The sequence below is a fragment of the Coenobita brevimanus genome, chromosome 29 (assembly GCF_032717465.1).
Source record: "Coenobita brevimanus isolate Jiangsu-jjx chromosome 29, ASM3271746v2, whole genome shotgun sequence".
NCBI classification, from domain to species: Eukaryota; Metazoa; Arthropoda; class Malacostraca; order Decapoda; family Coenobitidae; genus Coenobita; species Coenobita brevimanus.
In genome coordinates this window covers 5,174,806-5,197,500 of record NC_136982.1, presented here as the reverse complement: position 1 = coordinate 5,197,500, position 22,695 = coordinate 5,174,806, and the positions used below count along the sequence as shown (strand labels likewise).

At 38.6% G+C, this 22,695-nt stretch overlaps 1 protein-coding gene across 1 annotated transcript in view; it reads right to left on the bottom strand.

The window, feature by feature from the left end:
• LOC145394910 (cell adhesion molecule 3-like) overlaps nucleotides 1-22,695 on the bottom strand; it is a 197,316-nt gene that overhangs the window by 173,764 nt on the left and 857 nt on the right. The window lies entirely within an intron of this gene.

Sequence of the window (22,695 nt, the reverse complement as noted above, 5' to 3'; positions counted from 1 at the left end):
TAGTTAATGTTATAATTCCTCCTCCTTTTTTTAAATTTCTGTCTCTTCTCCATATATTGTATTCCTCTAAGTTTAGTATGTCACTGGATATCCTTGGTGTTAATTTTGTCTCAGTTAGGCATATTATTTGTGGTTCATTTTCTCTGACATAATCATTCATCTCTAGTAATTTAGATACCATTCCATCCACATTTGAGTACATCAACTTTATCATCTTGTTTATATACTTGTCATGACATGGTTCTACTAACTTCCTCCTTTTTCTTCCATCCTGTTTGTGTACCACTTTCGTACCTGCAATCCTATTACTTTGTAAAAAAAAAAATTTCTTCTTGTCCTCTTCTGATCTTCCCTCATTTTTTGTTTTTGCTTCCTCCCTTTTCTCTTTCAGTAATTCCAGTTCCTCTTGTGTTAGACATCTTTTTATCCATACATTTTTGTACTCCTTTTTTTCCATAAGATTCTTTGCATTTTTTAGTATCTCTTCCACAGTGTTTACACTCTGGAAAGTCACCTTTAGAGGTCTTGTCTTGCTTTTCTCGTATTTCCCTAACCTTTTGTGTTCCTCTATGTCTTTACTACAGATTTCCTCTGATACTTCTTTCAGTAAGCTCATTACATTTGCCATCTCCTTTTTGTCTCTAGTGATTTTGTTTTTAATTTCTTCCTCTTCTATACCAGTGATTACTATTGATTTATTTATTTCTACTGAATCTCTGACTAACTTTGGATTGTTTTGGATTATTCTTTTCACTTCCTTTTTAATGTTTTTTTCCTCCACCCTTGTTTCTAAGTCTTTCTTTACTTTCACCATTTCAGCATACGTGATTTCTACATCATTTTTGTAGCTTTGCACAGCTTCATTCACCTGTGTTATCTTCTCCTCAATATCACTGCTCTGGTCCATAAGACTGCTTGATTGTCTAATTGTCTCTGTGTCATTTTTTTAACTCTTCCATAACACTCTCGTGATTAACTGCTGTACTTCCCATTTCACTCACTTTCTTCCTAAGGGTATTCAATTCCACTGTTAGTTCACTGATGGTTGTGTCTTTCTTATTGGCCTCCCTTCCCAGTTTTTCTATCTCTTCCTTTTGCAAGTGCATTTGCATCTTTATTTCATCAATTTCATTTTTGAAAGCCATTTCTAGTTTGTGTACACGTTCAACCAGTCTATTGTGAGTCTCCACTTCAACTAGTTCTTGGTAGAAATCATCATTTTGCTTTTTACTTTTATCCCTTTTCTTTTCTAAATTTGTTTTACTGAAGTATGTATCCATTTTGTAATACTAAATGAACAGTATGTACTTACAGTGTGCACGCTTTCCCCGTCTTTCTGTAGTATAAACAAACCCAGCTGACTCAACGCATCGTGGTTCTTTGTTGTTTGAAACAGTCTTATTTAAACTTATTATTTCTTTTCCTTTTAATAATGAAAAATCATTTAGTCTAACCTGGTACAAAGCTTGACTCATTCAAAGATACTTATTTAGGTAATGCCTCTGGCCGTGTTGAGCTGGTATGGAGCGCCGGTACAGACGTCCACCTCCGACGATGCCGTGTGTGTGTGTGTGTGTGTGTGTTGCATCCTGGCAACACTGGGAGGATGAATGAAGTGACAAACCAAGAGATCTTATGTATCAGTGTCAGTATGCAAGAGGTAGGGTGTTGCGTGGGTGCATAGGTAAAGATTATGAGTGATGTGGGCGTTTGGGTGAGTTACTGTGTTGACGAGTTAGTGTGGAGTGGATGAGTAAGTGGGTAGGTGTGGATGAGCGAGTGTGGCATGAGTGAAGCATGTGGCTAGTATGGGGGGGAGAGAGAGAGAGAGAGAGAGAGAGAGAGAGAGAGAATCAAAATATATTCGGGACAATAACGGAGGTGCATCGATAAAGAAATAGTGACAGACACTGAGAAAATAAAAAACAAGGAGGGGAAAGACAGCGGAAGAATAATTAAGTGACTGAGACATGAGAAAACGAAAGTGTGGAGCACCTGGACAGAAGAGAACAAGAAACTGCACCAGGGAAGACGAATAAAAGAACTGAACGTAAATATACACTGAAGAAGGAGAACGAATAGAGAAACTAGAAACAAAGCGAAGGTCAAGAGAGGCTCAATAAGGAAAGAGGAGAAATGAGAAATGTGAACAACTAAAATAATGCAGTAAGATACTGCACGAAAAAAGTTATGGATGACAGACGAAAGAACAGAAAGAAAAAGAACGAATTTAGGTACTGAGAAGAAAGAATAAGGAGGAAGTTGAAACAGAACGTAAAAAAATTGTTAAAGAGAGCATAAGTGAAAAACTGAAGGTATAGGGTTATTGAAAAGTAATAAAATATCAAGGGAAAAGTTATTGAAGAGAGAGAGAAGAAAGAAGAATGCGCGTAAAAAGAGTGACTGAAAATGACAGAGAAATATAGAGTGCAGCATAATGACGTACCGAAGAAAGGCAGAAGAAGAAATATGAATATGAACGTAAATAGTTATTAAGAACGAGAGAAAGAGAAAGAAGAAGAATGGCATAACCAGTTACGGAATATAAAAAACAGAAAGAGAAAGAACCAAACTCTATTTCAAACTCTATTTCAAAAAGAAAGCTTAAAAAGAGAGAAGAAAAGACAGAAACAGATAAACAATGTGAAAGGAAATCCATGAGGGTAAAGGGAAACTTAGGCTGAAATTAAATGGTTAGCTCACTGAAAAAGATAACGTCTTGTATTGGCATACTCTAGTCACTTTATTAATCATATTAAGAGGAACGTTTTGTAGATAAAGGGTCAGAGAAAGGTATGTTTCACCCTTTCAGCTTTAGTTCGAAAAGTCTTCTGGATGGAATGAAATCGTTTTGAGCTTGAAGCAAAGAAATACGGCAAGCTCCAATGCACTGAAGAGGTTACAAAGAGAGAGAGAGAGAGAGATAGAAGCAGAAAACAATCATGTGAGATATGATAATGAGATGACAGACAAGACCTAAAGAATGACCGTAAAAAGGGAGAAGGGAGAATTCGAAAAAGGAGGAAGAAAGGAGCGAGAGGAAGAACGAATTGCGACGTAAAACGGAGGAAAGAGGGGAAGAAGGACAATACAGATGAGAAAATAAGAAGGAAGTAGAGAAGAGGAGGGGGATTGGGATTTATATACAGAAAAGATGATAAATAAGAGTGCAAAGCAGGAACTTAATAAAGGGCTGAGAACATGCGAATAATAAAATACATCAGATGGAGATCCATTACAAGGATAATAAAGGAGAGACATTAAGGAAACAGAGAAAGCAAAATAAAGTAAGGAATGAATGAGACGGAAAAGAGATTGAAATGGCAATGTAATGGAATGAATTACCTCCCACAGGTTCCTATACTACTGTGAATAAAATCGACTTCCGTTACCTGGAATGCAATGCTTTAGCTACACCAACCTGAAGAAAGTTAGTCGCACCAGTGATAACTCGAGTTTCACTCTGAATTAAATTGTATACAGTAACCGGAAAAAAATACAAGAAGACGCAACAATAAAAGGGATAATCAAACAGAGAATGGAAAATGAACGAGGGAAGGATTGAACCAGGGGAGGAAGAAAAGCAAGAGTTAATAAAGAAACTCATTCGTTTTAATACCGGGTTTTCTATTTTATTCTTGCGATTACAGGACGGTTATATTCGTAGAGAGTAGACTGTAACATCAGTCGAACAGGGCGGTACTCCCAAGATGGATGGAAAACTGATGACGGGGAGAGAGGGAGCTCCCGTTTCATGAGCCCTCAGGACTAGCTTTTGACCATCCTCCATTGCTGACCTTTTTCAGAATTTCAGTAATGCAGAGAGTAGGCCAGCATGCTCTCCAACACAGTTCCTCTTACTGTCAGTATCAAACTACATGCACATTACACATTACACTTTCTTTTCAAAATTGGGGAAAAAATAACATCGCAACGCCAAGCCTCGGGGTTCGTGAGTGGGCGGGGGTGGGGACCATAAAAGCCCCACCATCCGCCCCTCTCCCAGTGACGACCAAGTGAGACGCCTGGAACCACTGTCTGACTCACTTCTTCATTTCTGCAACATTCGCGGCTTTTCCTCTAATTCTCTCTGTTGAGCACCACCTCTCCTTTTTTAAACCTCATCTTCTCTTCTTCACAGAGACTCGACTGTCTGAGGCAACTGACGGCAAACCCTTTTCTGTATCCTCCTACTTTCTCTATACCCATTTCAAAGCCGAAGCTGGCTGTTGTGTATACAGTATGTAAACAACGTATCTTGCTTTCGTGTTCCTGAACATGAATCTTCTGAATTCTCAAGTGTCTGACTTCTGCTATCCTGTCATTTTCTGACTAAATATATCTGTGCTATTTACTTATCCACTAATTCTAATAACTATGAAAACTTCTTCAATTATCTTACTTCTAGGATGGAAAACATCCTATCAGTTTCTCCTTTCTCTGAAATCTTTATTCTAGGAGATTTCAATGTTCACCACCACCTTTGGCTTTCCTCTCCTGTTGCTGATCCACCAGGTGAACAAGCCTACATCTTGTCTATCCTTAACGACCTAGAGTAGCTTGTACAGCACCCCACCTGTATCCTTAACTGCCTTGGAGAGAGTTCCAACATGACCCCTTCCATACAACTAATCCTTCTGCTTATGCAGTTAATCTTTTCTCTCTGCTTGGCTCCTCCAACGATAGTATTATCACCTTGACCTGTCCCGTTGCTCCAGTAAGGCCTGTGGACTCTCCCATGAAGCAGTGACTGTGGCACGTTTGGGATGCAGATTGGGAGGCCCTCATGCAGTACTTCTTTGATTTTCCCTGAAGTGATTATTGCTTCCATGGCCAAGAGTCGTCTAAGTGTGCCTTCTGGATTATGGAGGTTACACTCTTTGGTATGGAAGCATACATTCCTTTCTGTTTTCCTGTGACAATTGCAAAAAACTCTTGGATTAATCACGCTTGTTCTAATGCTGTACACAAGGAGAAGGCCTACAAAAGGTACTGCAGCCAACCCAACCCTGAATCTCATCTGTTTTGTGTTTTTGCCCAGAACCGTGCTAACTCTGTTCTTTGCTCTGCTAAATATTATTTCATTCATACCAAATACTCTGAACTCTCGAACTCAAATTCTACCCACTCCTTCTAGCATCTTAGCCAAAATCTTTCTAACAACTTTACCTCATCATCATTCTCTCCTCTTTTCCATTCTGATGGTTCTGTTGCCTCTTTCTTCAACTGGTAAAGAAGAACTCTTTGTTCATGCTTTCTCCTCCAATTCCACCTTAGATATTTCGGTGCTGTTCCTCCATCACTTCCCTCCTCTACTTCCTCATGGCTGACATTAAAATTTCTTCAGCTGATGTATTTTCTGCCATCACTGGCCTTTATACTATGAAGGCATATGGGCCTGATGGGGTCCCTCCTGTTGTCAAGAACTGTGCTTCTGTGTTTACATCCCACCTATGCAAATTCTTTTGTCTTTGTCAACTTTTGTACCTTTCCTTCTTGCTGGAAGTTTGTTCTCATTTAGCCTGTCCCAAAGAAGGGCGACCTTTCCCTACCTTCTGACTATCGCTCAATTGCTTGAAAATCCTGTATTTCAAACTTTTTGAAGCAATTCTCAACAAAAAATTTTAATGCATCTTTCCTGTCACAACCTTCTTTCTGATCGTCAGTATGGGTTCCGTCAGGGATGCTCCACTGGCGGCGATCTTTTCATCTTCCCTTCAGACTCCTAGTCATCCCCCCTTTGGGACTTTCACGATAGCTTTACCATTGCACTTGACATCAAAGGATTTCAATCGAGTCTGGCATAAATCTTTAATTTTCAAATTGCCCTCTTATCGTTTCTATCCTTCTATCTGTGCCTTCATCTCTGTCTTCCCTTCTGGTCGTTCTATAGCCGCAGTTGTAGACGGCCACTGTTCTTCTCCTAGAGCTATCAAGAACATGTGTTCTTCGGGGTTCTGTCCTATCACCAACTCTCTTCCTTCTACATCAATGACCTTTTAAGTTGTACATCTAATCCTATCCACTTATAGGCTGATGACTCCACCATTTTGCCATTACATTCCTTTGCTGCAGCATCCATCTCAGCAGTTACTTCAATAAACAAGGGATGAGGCTATGGAACACGTAATGTCTGACTTGGCTTATATCTCTGATGGGGTTAAAGTAATCTTGATGTTTTAATGTTAGGACTCCATATTATAATTACCAATCATAATAGATAGATAGATAAATAGATAGACAGAGAGACAGATAGAAGCAGGGAGTCAGATGATGAGAAGGTATTGTGTCTGCGAGAATCGAGCAATGCTAAACATGCTTACACACTCTTAACTCAAGGAATGCTTTATAGGCACACGACAACGCCTAATGACCATACACACATACTCACACACAGGCTTCTAGAACTTTCCACTCACAAGGAACACACGTGACACAACCTCTGCTACACCAGAATTTAGGAAAGAGAGCTCAGAAGGAGACAGGCGATAGAAGAGACAGGTCGCAGGAAGCAGGGCTTAGCAACTTGAGAGAGGGACAGAGAGAGCGAGACAGAGAGATAGCTAGCGGGACTCTATACTTCGCTCTGTGTGAGAGACTTGTTAATATTTCAAAGACAAATAAAAATAGTCCCATACTATTCTTTACCTCTCCTGTCACTACATGACAAATGGGAAAGAAGATTATCCACTTACAAAGCTACTCCAGTATAAAAACCGCTCGTCCACAAGTCTAATATATAGGAAAACTCCACTACAAGTAACTACAAAGTCTTTTATGACATTTGGTAGCAGCAAACATATATGAACCTCGTCTATGAATCAACAGTGAATTCCTACAAAATATCAAGATTGAAAACAAGAATACCTCTCACAACCAACAACTTACAACCAGTTCCTGACAGTATTCTCTCCAACCAGCCCCCTCCGTCTCCACGATCATCACGCTGATTTAGAAGTGATCACAGGATGCCTTGCAAGTAGTTTAACAAAGTACTAATACAAACAATCTTGCAACTTCTACGACGAACCAGAGAACTACAACCATCTACAATCAACTAAAAGTAATAACTCTACGAGTCGTCTGTGTAATCTTCTACACGCACCTACAAGTAGCGGCAGTCTTCATCCTACAACGAGTAAATCACAAGGAAAAAGGACTGAGAAGACATCGACAAGGAAAAACGGGACAAACAAACGAAGAGTGAGACACGACTCATAACCACCAGACCTCACCCTCCTCTCTCTGCCACATCCACCCAACCTCCACGCTTACGCAGGTGTGAAGAGGTCAAGACGACGAAGCAAATACCAAGTCCATATTCACAACTCATCTTACTCGTCTTCACTCAAGTTACTCGTCGCTACTCATTCACTCACCACAGCCACCAGTGTGGGAAGTTGACGTCATCATGCGTGCTTGCTGAAAAGACGCCACGTCGGTCAACACACCACCTGCACCACCAGTCACACCATTCCCACCACGGTAAAAATTAGTGAGTTACATAGTTACTTCATTTATACAATACACAGTGATAGACAATAAGCTTCTGCACAAACATATAAAACGTGCTGTATAGTTACAGCTTAAATACACATACTTACTTCAGTCATCTGCATAACTCAAACACTAAATAATCACCAACAATAAATATTCTACACTGTATATACTCATTTATTTATTATAACATTTATTTACCACCAACGAGTGTTACCATTTATACCTACAGTACATAAAATACGTGTTTCATACATACAACTATACATTATTACATTTACAAAGTAATAAAGAAAATATACCATCACAGTTACTCAGTGAGCGATTAAAAGAACTGTATTAAACATTTATTAATTAAAGCTACCTAGTGGAAACATATAAATTAAGTTACAAGGTAAACTAGAGAAAAAAAAAAATGGCCAACACAAATGACGTTAGCAAGAGTGAACATCTTCAACACAATCGTGAAGACAATGATTTCCACACAGTGCTGACACACATATTACTCACGATAGGTACAAGTGAACAACAACTCAGTGTATATAGTTAATACTGTATATAATGTACATATATTTTTTTATATAAAATAACAAAATATGGGACTATAATATATCATTTTCAGTAATACCTGTGCAATATAAACTTTAAAAAAAGTATCACAAGGAAATTAGCCAGTAATTATGCAACCATGAACAACATGGAAAAAGCGTACACAAGCGAAGAAAAACAAACTATAGAAAATCAATACATACAAAAAAAAAAAAGAAAGAAAAGTAAGAAAGAAAAAAGAGAAATAGAGTAAGATCACATAACAAACAAATGAAAATAAGTGTAAGTGTTACTACATATGCCAAAATACCACATAAACTACAAACAAAAAAAGCAAATTGTTGTCTCCACAAGCAAGTGGCATGACACATCATCACTATCATCGACCGCAGCATATGTTAGGACTGCAATTATTACAATTATGTAACTCCATATTATAATTATGTAACGACAAACGATTGCATTATGTTACACTTATTACTACTATGTAACTACAAACAATATGTACCATTTATGTAACAGTTGCATTAACAAGATGTAACTTTAACTACAATTATGTAACTACAAACAATATGTACCATTTATGTAACAGTTGCATTAACAAGATGTAACTTTTATGTAACTTTAACTACAATTATGTACCTACAAACGATATGTAACAATTATGTAACGACAAACGATTGCATTATGTTACACTTGCTACAATTATGTAACTACAAATGATATGTAACAATTATGTAACGACAAACGATTGCATTATGTTACACTTACTACAATTATGTAACTACAAACAATATGTACCATTTATGTAACAGTTGTATTAACAAGATGTAACTTTTATGTAACTTTAACTACAATTATGTAACTACAAACAATATGTACCATTTATGTAACAGTTGCATTAACAAGATGTAACTTTTATGTAACTTTAACTACAATTATGTACCTACAAACGATATGTAACAATTATGTAACGACAAACGATTGCATTATGTTACACTTGCTACAATTATGTAACTACAAACAATATGTACCATTTATGTAACAGTTGCATTAACAAGATGTAACTTTTATGTAACTTTAACTACAATTATGTAACTACAAACGATATGTAACAATTATGTAACGACAAACGATTGCATTATGTTACACTTTGCCAATTAACAGTTGCATTAACAAGATGTAACTTTCATGTAACTTTAACTACAATTATAAGGCCAAGACACTTACGTAACAGTTGCATTAACAAAATGTAACTACAATTATAAGGCCAACACATGTATGCATTTCACTACAAAAACCCAAGTACATACTGTATTACAGTTAAATAATTTACTTTAATGCATTTATTCAAATATGTATACAACTTGTTTAAAATGTAATACTACTAAATAATCACTATTTACTATAAATATTATATGTATACAATATTCATACAATTATGTTACTTTTACAATATTATGTATTTCACTTAATTAGCTTATAAGTTCATTATAATGTGTATATAATATGTATTAATATGTTATGACTATTAACTGTCGATGGTACGCCATTTTTGCACGGCCGAGCATATGTTAGGACTCCATATTATAATTACAAATCATAATAGATAGATAGATAAATAGATAGATAGAGAGACAGATAGAAGCAGGGAGTCAGATAATGAGAAGGTATTGTGTCTGCGAGAATCGAGCAATGCTAAACATGCTTACACACTCTTAACTCAAGGAATGCTTTATAGGCACACGACAACGCCTAGTGACCATACACACATGCTCACACACAGGCTTCTAGAACTTTCCACTCACAAGGAACATACGTGACACAACCTCTGCTACACCAGAATTTAGGAAAGAGAGCTCAGAAGGAGACAGGCGATAGAAGAGACAGGTCGCAGGGAGAAGGGCTTAGCAACTTGAGAGAGGGACAGAGATAGCGAGACAGAGAGATAGCTAGCGGGACTCTATACTTCGCTCTGTGTGAGAGACTTGTTAATATTTCCAAGACAAATAAAAATAATCCCATACTATTCTTTACCTCTCCTGTCACTACATGACAAATGGGAAAGAAGATTATCCACTTACAAAGCTACTCCAGTATAATAACTGCTCGTCCACAAGTCTAATATATATATAACTCAACTACAAGTAACCACAAAGGAGTTACAAAGTCTTTTATGACATTAAATGCATCAAAAACTCAGTTTTTACATCTTTCAACTCATCAAAATCTTCCGCAGGAGTATCCTCTGATTTCTAACAATATCCCAACTCATTCCTGTATCATCTTTAAACTCATTCCTCTATCATCTTTAACCCGCCCCATCCCAACGTTTTTGGACCTTTTTTTTTTTGGCTCAAACATCCGCTTTTGGTGAGAAACATCGAAAATTCATAGAGAAATCGCTCACCTGAGGTTTAAAATACCCGATTTAGGTACAAGTCCTTCCTTACCTGACTGGGTCTTCTAACAGGCTGGCACCAAATAAAACGAGTTCAATGGGAGGGTAACTATTTTATCCACTCATAAACAGTATTTATTTATTTACTTGGTACGAATTTATATGTAGTACAAGAGTATATTGGTTTTCAAACAGTAACATAGGCATTATAAGCATTGTTTCACTCACTAACTCATCACCATTCATGACCTTTTTTTTCCCACATTACCTGATCATCATTTCTTCCTCTAATGGTATGTAAACATTGTCCTCCACATTGTCATCGATTGGGGAATCACTCTGGCCCTGAATGTCTTTATTGGCCAGGTCAGTGGTAACAGGTGAATTTCTGAGACAATGGCGTGCAGGGGGGGGGAGAGGTTATGCGGTGTAAGGCACTGTTCCTGTTTGGCATCTTGTAGAGGAATAGAGGAAGGTGTCCCATGTATACGTGCCAAAAATCACTCGCGAAATCACTCGCGAAAATTGAAAATTGTGCAAATTAGGGACCTTGCAATGTTGCCGTGTTAATTCACGTCGCCGGGACGGCGCGGGTTAAACATACCCTATCTATCTATCTATCTATCTTGGTTTTTCATTCTATCTGGATTTAACTTAGGAAGATCATATTACCTCACTTGTAAAATATGCTTCCAAGAGATTAGGCGTGCACTAAGCCAACTCCGTGCCTTCTTTACCTCTGCACAATTATAGACTTTATACATGGGTTTTATTCACCCGTGTGTAGAGTACAACTCTCATGTGTGGGGAGGCTCCCCACATACAGCTCATCTCAACAAGGTGGAGTCAAAGGCTTTTTGTCTCATTAACTCTCCTCCTCTTACTGGTTTCATTCAACCTCAGTCTCTTCACTGCACTGTTGCATCTTTCTCTCTTTTCTGTCTCTCCTTCATTGGTCAGTGCTCCTCTGAACTCTCTGCTTGAGTCCCTCCATCACTATGGCGGGCATGTAGCACCCATCCAGCAACAAACTCTCATCCCTTTTCTGTCGAATTCTCTAATGCAAGAATTAACCGTTACTCCCAGTCCTTCATGTATGCAACAGGTCAACGCTGGAACTGTCTTCCTCCATCTGCACTTCCTACTGTCTATGACCTCCAGTCTTTCAAGAGCAGTGTGACCTGGCAGCTCGAAATGAACAGATATTGATTTGGCTCTCTTTTGTCTTTTTTTTTTTTTTTTTTTTTTCTTGGAGTGAGCAGTCTTAAGGGCTTCTGGCATTTGGTTCCTTCATCCTTGCAAATAAAAGAAAAATCAGGAAATTTTTTTAATCTGAGGAGTTACATGGTAAGGTTGAAGAATGCTGCTAATTAAAATCATCTGAAGGCAACAGGAGAAAAAAAGTGCATATTCAGAATGAAGTGGTTAAGGAAGATAATTAGAAATGCAGGGTAAAAAAAAAAAAAAGGAATTAACCACCTCTATGATGGCGGATTTTGTCCATCATGCTAATATCAGACGATTATTTTCAGCTTAGGAGACGCTCTTCCAACTGGAGGGAATACATACAGTCTAAATCAACTCCCTACATACTGTTCAATGAAGTCAAGAAGAAAAATCGTCAGAAGACTACAAGAAATATAATAAGAATAAAGAGGTTAAGGCTGATAGATAAATGAAGGACTGAAATTGTACAGATGATGAAAAACCAAAGAAAACTGAAAAAATAAATAGAAAAGATACATTTAATAACTACAAAACTAAATTCGATTTCAAAACGAGTACTAAATAACATTAGGCAATACTTGGAATAATTATGAATGGCAGATTTTTAAAAAAAAGAAAAAAAAAAAAAGAAAATTACGAGTAAAGATACATACCAGTCAATGCAACTGGGGAAAATAATATCAGCTGGCTAACCTCTTATATTCTTATTATACCGTCAAGCATTTCTCTCTATTCGGGAAACACCACTCATATAGAATGGCTTAGTTACATCTAACAGAGAGGTTGTATAAGTCAGCAGTAAACCGATATAAATCATCTGGAGAGGGAAAACATATAAACCTATAAGACTCCAGCACAAAAAAGAATAAAGAAGAACTAAAGAAAATATAAAAAAGGCATAGTGGACATAAAGAAGGAAAAAATACCAACGACACACCAAGAATAGTGCGACTTACAAGAATGGATAATTGAGAGAGAATAATAATAATAATAATTTGTTGTTGTTATTATTATTATTATTATTATTATTATTATTATAGTACTAGTAAAAATAAACAGTTTATTCATAGTCTGATGCCGACGGTTGAAAATATACATATAGTATTAAGAGTATATATTTAAGTGATTTGAATTTTAAATTATTCATATGAGCTTAGTGTTGATATAATAAAGACTAGTAAAAATGGCTCTTCACCTATGAGCATTCAAGTTTTAAATTGCCTTAACCCCTTAACCGCGGGGCGTCACTTTCATGATGCTTGGGAGCAAGAGATCATACCGTGGGGCGTCACTTTTGTGATTCTGTGATATTTTGAATTCGCTCAGGCTTTCAAGTGGTGGCTTGTATCATCTATCAGTACTGCCACTGTCCAACACTAGTCAGCACTCCTAATCTCATCTGTACTCCCATCCATTGTTCACAATTTAGCCATTTCTCCCCGTTCTTGACTCTCCTCCCTACCTCCCCTCCATTACCCTCTCCTCTCGCCTGCCCGGCCATGCTACGCTAAGTAAATTTTCCCTGGAATTTTCCACTGATTTCATCCATTGAAATAAGCCCTATGCCCTATTCTTATATCAAATCCATCCATTCATCCATTGCCAGACGCCATGTATCCCAGACGGGGTGGCCAATGGCTTAGAGTTAATTGTTTTACAGGGAGGGGCACTAATCCTCCACCAACCCCACTTGACACGTAGGGATGCCAACAGCATCTGGTGTTCCCAGGCGGTCACCCATCAAGGTACTAACCAGACCCAACTTATATCAAATAATATATACAAAAAAGAAATAAGGTAAGTGAGAGTGCCATACACCTGGAATTGGCTAATTATCACCTGACACCTCACGTGCACTCGTTCGCTAATTTTCGCTGTTTATTTCCCCTTGAAATATGCCGTATAATCTATTGTCGTAATAAAAATATATATAAGAAAGGAAGGGAAAAGCCTAAGTGATATTTACATTCACCTTGAACTACCTAATTTATTATGTATTGTCTAGATTTCCTGCCAATCATTTCATAGCGTATATATTAGCAGCTGTCACCAGGCTGACATTGGCAGCATTGCACTCCCCCTAGGCAGGCCACCACACTGTATTCTACGCTAAGTAAATCTTCCCTGGAATTTTCCACTGATTTCATCCATTGAAATAAGCCCTATGCCCTATTCTTATACCAAATAATATATACAAAAAAGAAATAAGGTAAGTGATAGTGCCATACACCTGGAATTGGCTAATTATCACCTGACAACACCTCACGTGCACTCGTTCGCTAATTTTCGCTGTTTATTTCCCCTTGAAATATGCCGTATAATCTATTCTCATAATAAAAATATATATAAGGAAGGAAGGGAGAAGCCTAAGTGATATTTACATTCACCTGGAACTACCTAATTTATTATGTATTGTCTAGATTTCCTGCCAATCATTTCATAACGTATATATTAGCAGCTGTCACCAGGCTGACATTGGCAGCATTGCACTCCCCCTATGCAGGCCACCACACTGTATTTAGTTTATTGTCGTCTTTCAAGGTGAAAGCACATCGGATTCGCGCTAAGTGACTCCTGTGGAATGTGAACTGGCTAATTTGCCAATGAAAATGATAGAGAGTGACTACGATCTTTCTGGTGAGTAAAACAGTGCAAGTGGAAATGTAAATAATGTGTAAATAATGTGTAAACAGCAAGTGAAAGCAATGAATGTAAATATAAGTGAACAGTGGAATATAGTTTTATAAGTTACTGCAAGTGACAGTGCCTAACAGTGTAAATAAAATAGAAATGTAAATAATGTAAATAAAATAGAGAATGTAAATAGAAATGTAAATGAGTAGTAATATAAGAATACGAGTATATATATATGGAGTAATGAAAGTGAAAGTTTCACTCTAGCATGTATGAATACTATGAGTTATGAAAGTGAAGGTGAAAGTGACAGATTCACTCTCAACGCTTGTATACAGGACAAGAAAGTGAATGCTAAGTATTTTACTGAAAGAGAAATTGAATGCCTACAGTGACAATAAACTACTATTACTGAAGGAAACTTATGGGTAAAGACTGTAGATATATATAAGTGTTATATAGTAATAGAAATATAAAGTGTGAGTGATTTTATGAATAATAAATGACAGAACACCAGCAGCGAACGATCGCAAGTGGGAAGATCATACGCGCTCGTAATTTTCATTGTGTTCACAGTGTTTTTTTTTTGGAGTATGGATTCCAAACTACCTGAGAATCATAGAATTGTGTTTCTAGTGATAATATCAGGCTGTGGTAATCATATTACGGGTTGTCGGGAAGTGTAAAGTGGAGACTTCGTTACCCAACTTCAGAGGTCTCCACAAGTCCTATGGTACTCGATGAAGGCTCAACAAACATCCCAGGAGAAAGCTGAAGGTATGTGCCATAGGCATATGTAATTATAATATTCTAGGACTAATAACTGATTTTTGGCAAATATTTTTAGAGAGTCTGTCAGAGCGCAAATATGCCCGCGGGACATGCAAGTCAAAGCAAAACAAGCCCGCGGTTTAAGGGTTAAATGAAGAGAGCACAGAACACTGGAAATATGGAAATGATGAATAACAAAAAATTTCCCAGTACATTGTTAGTGTCACTGCAGCTGGTTTCCACAGAAAGAAACAGTATTATTAATTCATTAGTGACTACGTTTCATTTTGAGTCATTCTTACACTACTTTTCTTTGTTTCTCATATTTATTTAGGATAAATCGGACACTGGTTGGAATAGCACTGTTTTTAAAGCAATCAGTTCTTAATTTTATAAGCTGTATTTTGTTGATGCATCTGGCGGCATTGGATGGAGGGGGAAGTGCAGGTGGGAGAAGTTGTCGATGGCTCGGGTGAGTGATAAGCCTCTCACCAAAAAGCAGTAAGTCTCGTTAGAGGCTGTTTCACACCGGGTGCAATGCTGCATATGCTGCTGATGGGAAGCGATGTTGCTTTCCAATGGTTGTATTGTTTTGAATGAGGCTGTTCATACTCGATCCGATGCTATGTAACGGTCGCATGTGACGTCGCTTGCATAGCTTTCCAGATCACTGCTCCGCATCTGCGATTTTTCTCGACATAGCTTCCATCACGCAGGCGCATTAGAGTGCTAGAGAAGTCCGTTGCCACAGTCTGCCAGCCTGTCCTTTGCAATTATTGCCAACACAAAAATTGATTTTTAGTCCAAATATCCCTACAGATGTCACAAAAAGTCCCTACGTGTCCCTACATACAACTGCAAAGTCCCTATGCCTGTCCCAACATTAATTAAACTTATTTTTTAACAAGAAATGCAGATTTTAATTAAGAAGTGATTAATAATGTAAGCTCCATGGATTAATATTTATTCTCATCTCCTTTGAAACAAATTATAACACTTCCATTATTCATAAACAGATCACCTTCATTATAATAATGAACACAAAAGTATAACTAAAGGCCTGAATGGTCATACATCTGTTGGTTATGAAGTGCCAAATGCCTCCCTTCACTCCCCTTTGCAAAATCAAGACAGTTTTATCCTTTAACTTAATGTTTATTAATGGAAAGCAGGTTTGCTTTAATTTTTTTTTCATCTCTTTTGAAACAATTATAACACTTTCATCATTCACAAACAGATCACCTTCATTATAATAATGAACACAAAAAGTATAACTAAAGGCCTGAATGGACAGAAAACAACGCTTTACTGTTTTTAGTCATACATATGTTGGTTATGAAGTGCCAAATACCTCTCTTCAATCTGTTTTGCAAAATCAAGTCAGTTTTTATCCTTTGATTTCATATTAGAATTGATAAACGGTAAGGAGTCCAATAACTCAGGTCCCATCCTATTCCTCTTTTTTTGTCTTTGCATCCGCCGTTAGATAGAAGATCCTCTCAGTTTCTGCATTGGAATGTGGCAAAGTTAGGATAAGCTTAGCTAGAGAGGCAAGGTTCCCAAAAACATACTGGTCTGAAAAATAATGTAACTTAGAAAGATACACCCAAAGTTCTTCACAGCTTTTCTTAAGAAGTGGGCTACGTTCATCAGCACTGAAATATGCTGGAAGATCCTCCCACTCTTGCTGAATATCACTCTGAGATTCTAACAGATGTCCATATTTCATCATTAAATTGTCTAGTTTAGGGAGATTTTTTCTTGCATCAAAATCCAATGCAATCTTAGGAGATATGAATTTCATTTCCTTAAACAGAGAATCAAAGACAGGCAACCTTTTTTTGAGCTCAGCAAATGCAGTTTGATAAAAAGAGTGGCACTTCCTCCTGAAATTATTATTACTTTCATCATCCTCAAGAGAAGACAAAATTGACTTTAGAATTGTATGAACTACACAAAATTTCATTTTTCTTTTTTTTTTTTTACAGAAAAAATATCTATCTATCTATCAATATACCTAGGCTGCTTCCCCCAAGGAAAGGGAGGTAGCCAAGACAGGACGACGCACTCCCCATTTACTCACCCATTCAAACACATTCATTCGCATCTTAGCCCCAAAGGGGAGAAGGGACAGATCCTCACCGTACCACACCACACAAGGGTCAACTGTGCAGTGCAATCAGTGACATCCGCAGCAGGGCCCGACAACAGAGCTGGTTTACCCCTGCCACATCATAACAGACCCATCCCCTTACCCACACCTGACCTGACTAGCTGATCAGACCAAATGCGGGAGAATATCCCCTCAGGGCTGCGTCATCATTTATTCATTCACAATTTCTCTCCATTTATTTATGTCACGCACAGCCACTCTTCCTTGCTCAACAGACATCCCTCTCGCATCCAGCGCTCTCTTCACACTGTTCATCCATCCTATTCGTGGTCTCCCTCTCAGCCTTACACCTCTCACATCAGATCTAGTTATCTTTTTCACCAATCGCTCATTATCCATTCTCTCCATATGCCCAAACTATCGCAACACCCTCTGCTCAACTCTACCAGCCATCTCCCAAACAACTCCATATAAATGAATGCCCAAAATTCCTACTTTTTAGGAATTTTGTCTGTGCGTCCCTAAGTCCCTACGCCTTTGAAAATCAGTCAAAAGTCCCTACGTTTAGGGACATGTTCCTACAGTTGGCAACACTGGAACAGAATGTAGTATTTTATTTCTGGATGTCTCGTTCAATCACTGATAAAACTTAACTGAACTGAGTGGGATACACTCTAAAATATTGCCTAAATTCTTCCTCATCACCTGAAAGCTCTTGAAACAGGCGATGGTATTCGCCCAGCTTTTGTCTTTCGACATTTGTCTCGTACCCATTTGTTTCTCATTTTCTTGGTAATGGCTAGAGTAAGCAATAATACCTCCTCCTCCTCCTCATAGAACCACACGGTACTATCTTCCATGGCTCCAGTGATACAACTTATCGCAACATCCGCAGTGTAACTCGCTGACCGCTTCCGATGTGAAGTCACACCTAAAGCATCACGAGCGTACGGCTCTCCCTGCTCCCTCCTTGTACCTACAGCTGCCCCAACCATGCATCCCAACCCCCACAGATCCCCTCTACCCCTTCACTCTCATTCTGCAAGCAAGTCAACCCAGCCATTGAATGTGTATCCCCCAAAAGATGTTTGTTGCATGTACGAGTATGAGGCAGAATAAAGAATTACACACACACACACACACACACACACACACACACACACACACATTCCATCCTTCATTCGATCAATGTTTTACAATTCTCTCTCTCTCTCTCTCTCTCTCTCTCTGACAATTAAGTTTGGCCCCCAAAGAGGTGTCTGGGACATTCCTGGTGGCCAAACGACGAATTCCACTACACACATGACATTTACATCCATCATATCTCCTGTCTTCTCTCTCTCTCTCTCTCTCTGCCTGGACCTTTTTTTCGTGCTTGTCTTCCCTCTTTATCTGTTTCTATCTGGCTGCATTTCTGTCTCACTTTATTGAGCGCGCGCTCTCACACTGCGTTGAAAACAGTAAAGGAAATCTGCGCAATATTTTCAACATCAGCGAACACGACGCGCGTTCACATTCAGCTATTTCCAGCACCTCCTTTCCATCAGCCTTTGAGAGAAACTTTCCGAAAAGCTTTTTAAATGTCTAGATATACTTAGAGAGAGAGAGAGAGAGAGAGAGAGCAAAGCAAACTCTCAGCCGAGTGGGTGTGGAAGGTCCCAGCGAGATTGAGCGTGTGAATGGTTAAAAAAGCTTGTCACAGTGTAGATTATGATGCTCTTTTTGCTGCTCAAGCACTCTTATGCAAGTGGTTTCCTCCTGGGTTGGCCATGGAAAAGCACTTCTACCATTCTCTTCATCAAATTCTGAATGCCTTTCAGATGAATGGAACAGCTACGTGTACGAATATATCATTTTTTCCCTTGATAAACAACGGCTGTGTTTTTAGATCGTTAGACTCCCTGAACGCGCGTGCGCTCAGGCCATCAACGTGTGGATGCCTTTACCGTGTCTATGTATATATGTATGTATGCATGCATGCATCTTTCTGTCTGTCTGTTTGTCTGTCTATTAATCTGTCTATCTATGTATCTGTGTGTCTAGCTATCAACCTCGCAGGAGAGATTATAAAATCTTACAGGAAAATAGTGTATATACGGTGGTGGGGAAAAGTTCGCTCCCAACTTCAGCCGCCTGTGGTTTACTCCTCCTCTCCTGCCAAGTCACGTCTTTTAGTTATAAGGATTGAGATTTTTTTGTTTTTTCTTGTCAGGTAAATTATTTTATCCCTCTTGTGATTTATACCTAAAAAAGAAAGAACCCAAGGGTGCGGGGCTAATATGTCTTTTCCAAAGAAAACTGACCGGGGAAAAAAGGCAAAATTCTACATCCTTTTCATCTAAGGTGCTTCAACTCATCGTGTTTAACCCACCCAATCCGTTGACGTGCTTTTGTGTATTTCTTGCCGCCAAGGACTATTTTCTGTACCTTAAGATAGAATCGAAATTATTATAGACGTTAATAAAGACTGAAAATTTCTCCAGTTACAGAAGCCTCAGCTAGGCTAAATAAAATCGCCTTGGTGTGGCAAGGATAACGTCACCAGACAGAGGGGGCTAAATGTCAGTGAATCTTCTATTTTTATTCTGTTTCAGCTAACTTCATACATCATCCATTCATTACCCGTCCCCGCCCCGGAGGGGCTCGGGGACGGGTATTGTTTTTACTCAGTTTGTCTATTTGTTTGTTTGTTTGTCTGTCTGTATGTCTGTCTGTCTGCTAACAAGTTTACGCAAAAACTACTGGTGTGATTTTGACTAAAATTACATGGATGATGGGGTATGATACTCTGATCTCCTAATTAAATTTTTGGCCCAATTAGACCAAGGCCCAGGCTGTACGCCCCCAAAATGTATTTTATTTTTTCGCCATAACTCCTTTCAAATTCTTCATATCGACATGAAACCAAAGTCTAAAGGTGTATCTTTCAAATCTGTATCCTATAACATGCGTCATTACATCAGGGGGGTCACCCCCCAGTTAGCGGTAGGAGGGTCAAAGTCAGGTAGGTCGGGCCTAAAATTTCAAATGGGCATAAAATCGTCAATTTTCACCCGATTTACTCCAAATCTTATGTGACATCTTTGACTAGATATCCTATTGTGCTTATACGTCAACACTAAAATGACCACTGGGTTTGCTGTGCCTTGGTTCTTGTTCGATAGTGTTGTCCCCCCTCCTGCTCTCTCTCTCCTAGTGACTGCACTGACAGGCAAAATGGTGTCCTATATCCCAGGAAACCATTTCCTATGCTGGGCGGCAACCACATAACCAAATGACGCCTGGTGGTTTAGTGGGTTAGGGCGCTCTAGCCGGATGGAGCCAGTATGAGTTCCATCTGAGGGGTTACTGAAGTTTACTGTTCATGTAATGCCACTCAGATGCAAGTCAAGCTGTTCAATGTTGTATTAGATGTCAGAGCTGAGTAGCCTAGACCCGGACCCCTATGCTCCTGTATGTATGGGACAGAATGATGATGATGATGATGATGATCATCATCATCATCATCATCATCATCATCATCATATCATCATCATCATCTCCACACACATACAGGAAGAAAATAGCTTAGGATTTACACCTTTCGGCTGATCTAGGATAACTTAGTTAATCAATTCCTACGAAGTAAATCTTCAACAAGAACATTACATTAATGAAACTGAATTTACATCCAGGTCCCCAGCAGTAATACTGGGTGAACAGCGACATAGGAAAGACAAACTTTGTCCATGAATCTGACCGGCCTAGGAACCGAATTCCAGATTCCTAGTAAGTTACCACTAAATGTGGTTAAACCCACCCTCATTTCACTGCAAGCTGTCCAAACATACACACACACACTAAACATAATAAGAAAAAAAAAAAAGCGTTAAGAACAATCTAATCTAGTCAAGCTGTGTGTGTGAATCTATGCGTTTGTTCGTTTCTTTTACAAGAACAGCAATATATATAGACCTAATTCTTTTTGCATTAAGTCGAGGTTAGTCCAGGGAGTATAAAAAAAATACTAACCAACAATTTTGGCAACAGCGCGCTACGTGACAAAGCTAGATTGTCGGAAATCGCGACATGCAGAAATATCTGTGTGAGCTTGTTCGTTTTTTTTCACAAGAACGATATTACATATCAATATAATTCTTTTTGCATTTCATCAGAGTAAGTCCACGGAGTGTCAGAGAAATACCAGAAATTTTTCTGGTGATCGAGCGCGACGCGACGGCGCGAAATTGATGGAAATCACGATACGCAAAAATTTGCGAAAATCATTTTTTTTCTTTACTTTTGGGTCAGAATATTGTTCATTGTGGGCTCAATAACGGTATGGAAACAACGATACTGGTATCTGCAAGCGTTTTGTAATGGAAAGTTACTAGTTAGTCCTGCAAATTTTTGCGAGCAAGCAAGCACTAGTGAATTTACAATGCGCTCTTGATAAGTTGCTTTTGAGCCATGTATTTCAGGAGCAGGCCACTGCATAAAATAAAGAGAGACCTGGATAGCAGTAACCATTATAAAACGTTCTGTCTCCTGGCAGCCATAATTTTGACCCAACACAGACAGCACACAAGAGTGGGCAGCGGGCTAAACATTGTCATGCACTCTGCGTTCCAGCCTATATATAACATTATACATTCACTCCAACATAAACTGCCTTTCAGCACCCGAATCGACCGTCACTATTACATCTTCAGTATTTTCAGCCTACACGGTGATGATATTGTGAATGATTTCCCTTGTTACACACACACACACACACACACACACACACACGCACACACACACACACACACTAGTTAGCCATGAACAGATTCACGCATCACATCACACTACGGCACATCACACCACGAACACCGCACAACACAATCATGTACACTTGCCCAGACTCTCTCTCTCTCTCTCTCTCTCTCTCTCTCTCATGTCGCAGCTACTCTCATATTACTGATCAAGTAAAATCACAAAATGGGCTACTCATGGATGCTGATATACTGAACGTACATCAAAATCATCAAAATCTGGGGACAAGTTTGCATAAGCACTCTGTCACTCCACCGTCCTCCGTCAAAGCACAGTATGCCTCCACTCTGTAATTAAACACTTTTTGACATTTATTTTTGCCTCTTTGTCACATCTTAATATTGCGTCATTCATTAAATGGTTAACTTTTATAATTACCGATAACGTAATCTATTAATACTGTATTGTGTCACTATCGGCATGATTTCTTATTCGTTATTCTTGTAACTTTTGAAGGTGTTAATTTACCACTATTTGTCCTATATATCTTTATAATGTTCCCATTATTACTGATGACTACCGTTTTTATTATATCAATTCTATCATTTATTCTCCGTGTAATATTGTTTTACACTTACACCACCCACCCTCCTACTTCATTCTTCACCTACATTATCCTCTTGCATACCCCACTCACCCGCCTATACCATCCTACCAACTACATCACTATCTATTCTTATGTCACTCACCCACTTACACCATCCTAACT